Genomic DNA, 11,771 nt, shown 5'->3' on the forward strand with positions numbered 1-11,771 from the left:
AATAATGTTTGGCTATATGTTAAAATGAAATATAGGAATTGCCATGGCAAATCAAAAGAGAAGTCTATCTAATTGGGTATCCTGCCTGAGCCCATGTCTACACTATGAATCCTTTACCAATATAGGAATACTGGCATACTATACCAATAAAGCACTCCTAGCAAGGACAACAATGCTTTTAATTTTTATTCCAACTGCAAAACAAGCTATACCAGGAAAAGCAGAATTTTGGCATGTCAATCATATATCACATCTCTTCACCCTCAATCCCCGACTGATACCGCTGTGCTGGCAGAAATCTACAGCGTAGACATTGCCAGGGAGTGGATACAGCAAACTGTTTCAGAGGAAGATGCAAAAAACCTCATAATGGAGAAGCCTATCCTCATGGGACATTTCTAAGTGGAGCACAGGATCTGGTCCAAGAGGTGAATATAGCTGGACCGCTTGGTAATAGTGGCCACAACATAATTAAATTTAACATCCCTGTGGCGGGGAAACAGCAACCCAACACTGTAGCATTTAATTTCAGAAAGGCGACTACATAAAAATGAGGAAGTTAGTTGAACAGAAATTAAAAGGTAAAGTGCCAAAAGTGAAATCTTTGCAAGCTGCATGGACACTTTTTAAAGACACCATAATAGAGGCTCAACTTAAATGTATACCCCACATTAAAAAACATCATAGGAGAGCCAAAAAAGTGTCACAGTGGCAAAACAACAATGTAAAAGAAGCGGTGAGATAAAAAGGCATTCTTTAAAAAGTAATAGCAATATTTTTTTTTAAAAGTACATCAGAAGCAGGAAGTTTGATAATCAACCAATGGGGCCACTAGACGATTGAGATACTAAAGGAGCACTCAAGAACGATACGACCATTGTGGAGAAACTAAATGAATTATTTGCATCCATATTCATGGCTGAGGATGTGAGGGAGATTCCCAAATCTGAGCCATTCTTTTTAGGTGACAAATCTGAGGAAATGTCCCAGATTGAGGCATCATTAGAGGAAGTTTTGGAACAAATTGATAAACTAGACAATAAGAAGTCACTAGGCCCAGATGGTATTAACCCAAGAGTTCTGAAGGAACTCAAATGTGAAATTTCAGAAATATGAACTGTACTTTGTAACCTAGCATTTAAATCAGCTTCTGTACCAAATGACGGGAGGATAGCTAATTAATGACATGCGAATTTTTAAAAAGGGCTCCAGAGGTGATCCCAGCAATTGCAGGTCAGTAAGCCTGACTTCAGTACCAGGCAAACTGGTTGAAACTATAGTAAAGAACAAAATTGTCAGACACATATATGAACATAATTTTTTGGGGGGGGGAAGAGTCAACATGGTTTTTGTAAAGGGAAATCATGCCTCACCAATCTACTAGAATTCTTTGAGGGGCTCAACAAGCATGTGGACAAGGGGGATCCCATGGAGATAGTGTACTCAGATTTTCAGAAAGCCTTTGACAAGGTCCCTCACCAAAGGCTCTTAAGCAAAGTAAGTTGTCATGGGATAAGAGGGAAGGTCCTTTCATGGATTGGTAACTGGTTAAAAGATACACTCAGCTCAAATTTATGGGTAGCTTAAAAACTTGAGCTCAGCAGTTAGATTCCAAAAGACGAAAACAAACAAACAAACAAACAAAACTCTACTTATCTACCCAGTTTGGGAATCCATATTTTACAAGTGTAGAAAAGGACAGAAGAGTGCATGGTTATAAATCAAAACCTTCCATATTCTTTTGTTACTGATTTTCAAATTACTTTCTCTCAATTTACCAAGTTAGAACAAGCTAATACCTAGCATGCCATCTGAAAAATCAAGATATGAGAAACGCTGCTTCATATCTCATCACCATTAGTAAAAGCCATGGAACTCAAACCTACCTGACAACACTTTTGAGATAGAATAGTTATTACTTCTGTGGCCTGCCAGTGCTAAGAGATATTAGGGTAAATTTTCCAACAGGCCTCAACTCAGCCTTTAAAACTGCACCCAAAATTTGGGGACTGACAGACTGCAAGTAGATTTGGGTTCCATAGATTTTACTAGTGGTACTGACATGGAAAAATCAAGTAATTATAATATTACACTGGAAATGTAATTTGAGAGTTTGTTTAAAAACAAACAAAAACCGTGGCCCATGGCTGCATGTATTTGCCATTCTTACACCATTACTTTTCTGCTTATGGCCATGCTCCTTACTATATAAATACTTCCCCATATAACTAACACCGGTTATTCTATTCAGTAGAAAATTTTACTTTCACCTTCATGGAAGAAGAGCTTGGTTTACACTTCCTCTAGTAGTTGGCAGGCTGTTAATAGGATTACATCCACCAACACCTAAATCAGTATAAACTAGCTAATTATATAGCTTACCTCACAGCCATCAATCCCCTACAGTGTATGCTCCTTTAATGTCAAAACGCTTAATCAGTTAATATGGTTTCTCCATCAATCCATGGGTAAAACTTGTGTCTTCAGAAATTATTGGTCTATAAGTGGTTATGCACAAGAGGTGTTTAAATGGAGGCTTTCCTGTATTTGTGACTAATGGAACAAGATCCTTACTCAATATGAACCTTTCAATATGTTCTCATGGAACTGTTAGTATGTGACTTTATTCAATGACAGCCAACAAAAAATATATGTATATAATTATATATAATACAAAATTAGTTTTTGTAGAAGGTACAACATAAAAGAAGAGAATGTTAAAATGTATTGTTGTTTCTGTATTTATTTTACCATACTGGCAGTGATACAAGTTTTAGGTGTAAAAGCACTCGTTCTGGAGATACTAATGACTACCACTGAAATAAATGGATTTCAGGAATTGGCTTGTTGGGAGTCTATTCAGATGCCCCTCATCTTGCTTTTCTAAAAATATGCTTGACTATGGTGCTTATGCACATAGCTGTTTCAACACTGCCTCCTGCCACAATGCTGTTTACACTCGCCTTCATAACAGACAAGCATCTAGATTAAAAAGGGCTCAGACATGCCAGGTCCCAAGTGCCCTGAGCAGCCACTGATATGAACATGTAAATTGCTGTATATGCACCCACTATTATTAACTAGAATTATCAAGACTTGGTTTACCTTTCTCCAGAGGCTAACAGTGTAGGGGTCATCTCTTCACCTGATGAGCCAGGAACCTCACCCACGGCAAGTGCATCATATATATATGCAGTTAACTTGCTATGAAGTTAAATCATAGTTCATGCAATTAACACCTGTGATACAGAATATCTGAAAAACACCACAGATCAGAATTGTTCCCACAGGTCTTATTTCAAATGCACATATGCACTTTTGATGTTAATGGAATAGGGTACTCCTAGTTTTTACCTGATGTGATGGATCTAAGGTTTGAATATGGCAGCACAACTTACTGAGGTAAGTGGAGTCTGCAAGGAAAGCAATTTTTAGCTGGCTTTCAGTTGTCAAACCATTGATTCTCCCCAGGGGATTTAACCCCATTTCCAGACTCAGTTAAGGTAGAGTAGCTACAAGTACTCCAGGAAAAGAGACAAGGGGGAAAAACAGCTCATAAATGCTGTCAAGATTTCCAGTGCTTTCTTGAAAACCCCCCTCTAATATTATAAGCATGCAGCACAGGTGAGTTTACGATAACACAGGCTACAAAGAGCTTCTCTAGATCCCTTGAGAAATCACCCATTTCCCATGCATGGCCATCACGCTTGCAACCAATTCAATTTTAAAATCAGGTTGCCACTAGCCAAGTAAGGAAAGCACTCACTATGGGTGAACTTTTGGGGAGGAGTTGTGAACACATAGCTCTTTCAAATATGAGGACAACTGCAACGTCTGGACACACTGAAAGCAAACAGCTAGGCTAGAAAGAAAAATACTGAAATTTTCCACAACAGCCATAGGAAAGGCTGTTAGCCTCCACGTGAACAGTTGAATTACGCTGCTTTGGGTTGTCAAACAGAGAAAGAGAGAGAATCAACCCAAAACCTTGTGATAGGTCAGACTGGGAAACTCGGGCCCACACATAAGTAAAGCCCAGTCTGTGTGGGAATTGTACATTTGTAAATACAAATAGATGAAAGTGTATATGCTGCATTGTTATCCTGTACATTATCCCACTCACTCTCCCCTAAATTAAATATCAGAGTAGTAGCACAGCCTGCAATCATGGAAACTCGTTAAGTGATACTACCTCAAACCCTGAGGCTTTAAATCCCACTTCAGGATAGGTCTTATGAGTTCAGGTTCTTCCCTGTCACATATCTGGCAACTAACTCCCTGGCTGTGCGCCAAAGCTCATTACCTCAATACAACGCTCCCTTCATCTCTGAAATGTCATTCTAGAGAAGTGCTCACTTGGATCCAGAACCATTCTCACCTGGAAAAGTGGCATTTATTTAAAGCTATGTACAAATCAGTCTCTCTTCTCACAGGCAGATTGAATCTATATATATATGTGTTTACTTTTTTCAGACATACAATGGTCAAATGTACTTGCCTGGTATGGATGACAAAATTCCAGTTTGTCCACAAATCCTGTTGCTTTGAATCTATCACAGAAAGGGAGGAAAAGAAGAAAAAGGAAAGAATCATAGAAATGGAAGATATATATGAGGCTGCAAAGACAGGGTGATAAACCCTGACTGATAAACTTAACAGTAACAAGTATCAGAGGGGTAGCCGTGTTAGTCTGGATCTGTAAAAGCAGCAAAGAGTCCTGTGGCACCTTATAGACTAACAGACGTATGGAGCATGAGCTTTCGGCGGTGAATACCCTCATGATCCGACGAAGTAGATATTCACCACGAAAGCTCATGCTCCAATATGTTTTTAGTCTTAAGATGCCACAGGACTCTTTGCTGCTTTAACAGTAACAAGTCACCAGGACCAGAATGGCATCACCAAGAGTTCTGAAAGAATGCAAATGTAAAATTGCGGAACTATTAACTATGCTAACCTGGCTAAAATCTTCTGTACCCCAATGATGGAAGATAGCTAATGTAACGCCAATTTTAAAAAGGCTCTAGAGTGGATCCCAGCAATTACAGACCAGTATAGTCTAATGTCACTGGTCAAATTAATTGAAACATATAAGAATAAAATTGTCAGACAATAGAAGAACATAAATTGTGGCAAAAGTCAACATGGTTTCTGTAAAGGGAAATCGTGTCTTACTAATTATTAGAGTTCTTGAAGGGGTCACAAAACATGTGACAAGGCGATCCAGTGGACATAGGTGTACTTATAGTTTCAGAAGTCTTTGACAAGTCCCTACAAAGGCTTTATGTAAATTAAATTGTCATTGGATAAGTGGGAAGATCCTTCATGATCAAGAATGGTTAAAAGACAGAACAAAGAGTAGGAATAATGGTAATTTCAGATGGAGAGGTAACTAGTGGAGTTCCCCAAGGGTAGTCCTAGGCCAATCCTATTCAATTATTCATAAATGATCTGGAGAAAGGGGTAAACAGTGAGGTGGCAAAGTTTGCAGATGATACTAAAACTGCTCAAGTAGTTAAGACAAAGCGAACTTCAAAAAGATCTCACAAAACTAAGTGATTGGGAACAAAATGGCAAATAAAATTTAATGTGGATAATGTATAATAATGCACATTGGAAAAAATAAACCTAACTATACGTACATATGATGGGGGCTAGTTTACTATAACTATCAGGAAAGAGATCTTGAAGTCATCCGGATAGTTCTCTGAAGACATCCATGCAGTGAGCAGCAACAGTCAGAAAGCAAATAGGATTAGGAATCGTTAAAAAGGGATAGAGATCCAGAGATATACTTATTGCCCTATATAATCCGTGTAGCCCACATCTTGAATACTGCGTACAGTGTGGTCTCCTCATCTCAAAAAAGATATACTGGCATTAAAAAGGTTCAGAGAAGGACAACTAAATGATTAGAGGTTTCGGAACGGGTCCCATATAAGGAGTTAAAAGCTAGGACTTTTCAGCTTGGAAAAGAGGAGACTACAGGGGGATATGATAGAAGGAATATAAATCATGAGTGATGTGGAGAAAGCGAATAAGGAAAAGATATTTACTTGTTCCCATAAACATAAGAATAGGCCCACCAAATGAAATTAATGGAGCAGGTTTAAAACAAAATAAAAAGGAAGTTATTCTTCACACAGCGCACAGTCAACTGTGAAACTCCTTGCCTGAGAAAGTTGTGAAGGCTAGGACTTAACATTTTAAAAGAAACTATAAATTCATGGAGGTTAAGTGCTAATGGCTATTAGCCAGGATAGGTAAGGAATGTGTCCTAGCCTCTGTTTGTCAGAGGGTGGAGATGGATGACAAGAGAGAGAGCACTTTGATCTTTACCTGTTATATTCATCCTCTGGCCCTGGCTTTGGCCACTGTCAGTAGACAGGATACTGGGCTGGATGGACTTTGGTCTGACTCAGTAGGCCATTCTTTGTGTTCTTACGTGAAGGCAAATGGAGAGAAGAAAAAGGCTAATACTTAGCAATTAAGAGCACTTTCCCTCTTTGTGGTGTGTAGGAAAAGGGTAGTATTCTGTTAAATAATTTGTGAATCCTCTAGGCTGGCCCAATGTTCTATGTTTTAGAACTGCCAACCCCATCAGAAAGCATAGGATGTAGCTAGGCCTTGTATGTTTGTGTTTATCTAGTAAACACAGTTATTTGGATCCCCTTGCTGTGTAGTTTTCAGATTTTGATTATGTGAAGTCAGAACTCTTCAGAGAGCTTCTTAACCAGGTGAATAAAAACAACAATTAAAAATTCAGATTGGATAAAATGCTTCTAAGGAAAAAAACTTATGTAAAGATAGTTTAATAAGATACATCATAGCTCAATTCTCATCATGGAACAGGGATTAAAAAATTCTAATTCTATAGTATGCAGACAATGTATTCATGTGATGTTTAAAAAGTTTTGTAAGTGAGTTCCAATAGTTCATGGATCAGGGACCCAATCGTATGGGGTCCACATGCTTCTGGACAGAAGATAACCTAAATAATCTACTACGTCAATGGACTCAGTGCGCAGTCTAGAAGATACATCAGAAATGCTCATTTTGCAGTTCTCACTGTGAGTGTGTCCGAAGGTAACTGTTGTAACAGCAAACATGTTTTTAATAATAAATAAATAAATAGAGGTGAGAAATAACAGACCTCAACTTCTGTATGCAATTTGCAGAGGGACAATAGATTCAACTCCTTACCTCTCTCTAAAAGTGCAAAGTTTCAAAAAGTTCAATGAATAGAAGATTGTGGGCAGAATAGAGTTGGACAAGGAGAAGAATCTGGAGATAAACGTGAGAAGCAAGGACATATGTTTGTTTTTTAAGAATATTATATGTTTGCTGTTGAAGAAAAAATCCAGAATACTTAACGTTGTTGTTTTTAATTAAATAAACAATTTAAATGCCGTCTGTGTATGTTCTCTTCCTAATACAGCATGGAAAAAGATCCTCAAATATTAATGATTAACCTGTTGAACTGGAGATAGTTCAACCTCCAGTGACTTCATATCATCTGCTTCAGTTACCTTGGAAATGAAATAAACCAATCATTCATTTTCTAATATAGCTGTGTCCCGCGATTCCCGGGCAATGCTCTGAACTGCTCCCCACAAAGCCAGTCAGGACTTTGCGGAGCTCCTCTCCTTTGAGCGTTCAGCATATGCCCCATCCATGGCTTTTTCTCTCACAGCGGGCCGCCACCCCGGTGGGTCCTGGCGAAGCCGAGAGGGTCCTGCACCCCCACTTCACAGTCAGACGTGACTCTTAGCCAGCCAGTAAAACAGAGGTTTATTTAGATGACAGGAACACAGTCCAAAACAGGTCTTGCCAGTACAGACAACAGGACCCCCTTTAGTTAGGTCCATCTGGGGCCCCCAGGGAGGCCTCAGCCCTGTTGGGAAGCCCAAGCCCCATCGAGGCGCCCCCTCCATTTCCCAGCCAGCTTAAAGCTGAAAACTCCCCACTCAGTATTCACAAAACACAGCAAGAACATTCCCACTTTGTCACAAACTGTAAAACTAATCTAGTCCTGTGCTAGTCCCACGCTCTCTTTCTCTCTCCCCCTCTCAAGAAGCGAAAGGGAAGTAAGGAATTGAATAAAGGAGGAAAGACAAAGTGAATAAAAAGGAAGGCATAGTGGGCAGGGAAGTAGACTGACAAGGGGAAGTGTGGATGAGAGAGGAGAGAGTAAGCTGGGATGTGAGGAGAAGAAAGGGGGCAGCTGAGAAGGAAAGTGGCATAATGACTGGATCAGTAAAGGAAGGGATAGATAAGGGAGTGAGGAGAGCAGAATGAATGCAGCAAGATTTGCCACCTGGGGCAGATCTGTGCTGAAGAGTGAAAATGAAGAGTGAGAGATGGGATGGATGCATGAGGGAAGGTTGCAGTCAGGAGAGACAGATCAGAAAATGGATGATGGAAGCCAAGAGTATAATTAGGGGGATGGAAATGTGAGAGAGTTAACTTGGAAATGAGTGAAGGAGAAACCCAATTCTCAACAGTGCTCCCCGCTCCCCCCTACCATTTTTTTCAAGCTTTCAGTTAATTCAGAGATGGTGGTTCTCTCAGGTTTAACACAGATGTGTTCCCTCCAGTCTGTACAATGCTGAGCACTGTAGTATCCGAACATCTATTATTTAGATCCACAAAACATCAAGGGCCGTGATGTGCTCTGGAAGATGGCCTGGTTTTCTAGAACTGCAGCCCATGGCAACTAATCCCTTAGGCACTGCCAGCATCTCACAATGGCAGACACACAATTTGCCTGCAGCAGCAGCTGCAGAATGTGACAGGCAATGTCTGGAGAAAGGGAAGCAGTCACAAACAATGTCTAAGATTTAAAGATTCTGCACTACAATATTGCTCATTTGTTCTTCTCTGCACTCTGCTTTCCTCCCGTTCCAACAGCTCTTCTCCCCCTCACTAACCTGAGTGAAATCCCCGGTTACTCCTCATCCTAGACAGCTTAAGCTCATGGCTGTTTAAGAACACAAGACATCAGAGATGATGGAAATGGTTACCAAACGCGAGGGGAACAAGACGTTTCCTCCTCTTAGTGTCTACAAACCTTTAGTACTACCCCAGCCAGGCACAGCATTCACAGCCAATGGAATGTGACCCAGGGAACGATGGACGGACTTGTGTGTAAGTTAAGTGTGAGGGGAAAACTACTGGGCTCCAAGACATTTAAAAAAAATTCAGTGCACCACAGACTCAGAACTTTAAGGTCAGTAGGGACCATGTGATCACTTACTCTGACGTCCTACATCGCAGGCCACAGAACCTCACCCATCCAGTCCTGTAATAAACCCATAACCTCTGGCTGAGTTACTGAAGTCCTCATGGTTTAAATACTTCAAGTTCCAGAGAATTCATCATTTTCACTAGTTTAAACTTGCAAGTGACCCGTGCCCCATGCTTCAGAAGAAAGTGAAAAAAACCCAGGGTCTTGGCCAATCTGACCCAGGGGAAAAGTTCTTCCCCAACCTTACATATGGTGATCAGTTAGACCTCGAGAATGTTGGAAAGACAAATACCTGGGCAAGAATTCTCAAAGCCCTCCCCATCTAGTGTCCATCAGGCAATGTGTCACCAGTTCACAGACATACATGGAGCACAGGTGTCCTGTAGGCTAAAAAGGCTGATCACCAGGAACATAAATGCTATAACAGAGCACCTAAGAACGTTTGGTCAATGTGATCTATTCTTGACTAGCTGAACGTTCCAGTGCCACGTTTACAAGAAGAGCTATTGCTGTATGCAAACCAGAATACTGGATGTTATTCTCATTGTTATTGCTGATGGTGCAAGATTATTTCATTTAGTGAGCTCTCCCTTAAAATTAGTTTCCCTAAGTGCTTAAGAGCACATTAATGGCAAACTGAAAAGTTAAATTGAAAATAGAGATAATCCCCATAAATATGTGCACAATTCTCCAGTAACTCAGCTATCAGAGGCATTCTGCATAGTGGTAAATTGTCTTTTAAAAATCTTAATTGATCTCCTGTGAAATATTGTGGTTTTCTGGTTCACTTGATAGCATCTCAGAATGCAGTATGTTGTGACCACATCAATATCCTGGGTAGGTATGGCTGGTATTATTGATGTCAGAGGATATTGCAATGCTGGAATGTTTAAGTGAATCAGAACATGCCAGAGGATCTTGCAGAGGAGGGTGAGGTGAATAGTTTTTAAAATGCAAGTTAAAAATTTATTTTCATGCTGAACAGCCTCCACAGATGGGTTATTGGGGGCACACATCTCTAGGCTTGACTCAATCAATTATAATTTTATCTTTGCATTCACCTTTAATATCTCCATGCAGTAATGTTTGTTCATTTTAAAGTGCCAGCAAGTTCTCTGTTCAGGTAGGAGAGTTGCTCATCTCCACCTTACAACTCCTCTGGGTCTCCATAAAATTGATCCGCGGTCAACACTAATATGAAGAGAGACCTCATGGGGTGAAGGTCTGAATAAACAGTCATGCCTAGGAAGAATCCAAGCACCAATACAAAATCTGTCCTAAAGAAACCATGCCAACAGGTAAGGTTGTACAGGAGTTTCAGTTATGTTTTAAATGCAGTTTTTGAAGCAGTTTTTGAAGCAGAGAAGAAGCTGATTCCCCAAGAGAATTGCAGAGCTACAATGTCTAAGCATATTTAAAGATTATCATTTGGGGATTTAAATTCAATTTTATGTTTGTATTAATCCACTGAGCTGCCAGCCCGATCGCAAATTGCCACTGCTCGCTCTCTTTCTCTAACAATAGAGAGCTTATTAAATATTAAGGTTTTAATCATAAGTACTTGGGTATGACTAAAAAAATGCTAAAAAGTGCACAGAAGAAACATTTTCTAACTACCAAAAAAATATCTTCCAGAGAGAGATTAGATAAAGGCAAATATCCCTAGAAGGCTATATAATAAATCTATTTACTTTAAAAGAAGCCACTATGTTTCTTTCGATCACATCCTCCCCTGCCTAGACACAGACTGCCCAGTGTCCTGCTTCTGAAGGACAAAAACTCATATTCCTCCCTACCTTGAAATATGCCAACTTTGCAGCTAGAAAGAGGTTCACTGTAGGATTCACACTGCACTGACAATTCTGATGGGAGCTGTTGAACAGGGAAACTGAGAGAGAGAGAGATCAATGCTTGGCATGAAGAACAAGGCACATCAGCAGGTCTGATGCTTGATCAACCTTCCCCTTATTGTACAGTGCTAGAGATCACCTGAGATATCCTACAATTCAAAAGCAGAGAGAGACAAAAATACATATATTAGATTTTTTTTTTTAACGCAAACCTGGCCCATTGGTGAGATTGCCTGAAAAGTCTTTTTTTCACCTAACAAACAAAGCATCCCACCCTAAGTAGCTATATCAATTATTTTTCTATTCTGTTTTTCTAGCAATTTCATTTCAGATGTACCATAACTCTGAACTAATTGGAGAAACAACACTTGGATGAAATGTTTTAGCTGCTCTTATTGTTACCTGTTGTTGACATTTGATCCAACATTAAACAACAGTGGGCCAGATGGTCACATAGCTTCAAGGACAAGACCCCTTTTCTTAGGATATGTCTGCACTAGAAATGCTGCAGTAGCACAGCCATAATGCACTACTGCAGATATTTACTACAGCAACAGAAGGGGTTCTTCTTCGAGAGATTGCTCATATCCATTCCAAGCAGGTGTGCGCACGCCGCATGCACGTTCGTCGGAAGAATTTTCCCCTAGCAACACCCGGTGGGTCGGCAGGTGCCC

Source organism: Chelonoidis abingdonii, chromosome 4 (genome assembly GCF_003597395.2).
Source record: "Chelonoidis abingdonii isolate Lonesome George chromosome 4, CheloAbing_2.0, whole genome shotgun sequence".
Taxonomy (NCBI): Eukaryota; Metazoa; Chordata; order Testudines; family Testudinidae; genus Chelonoidis; species Chelonoidis abingdonii.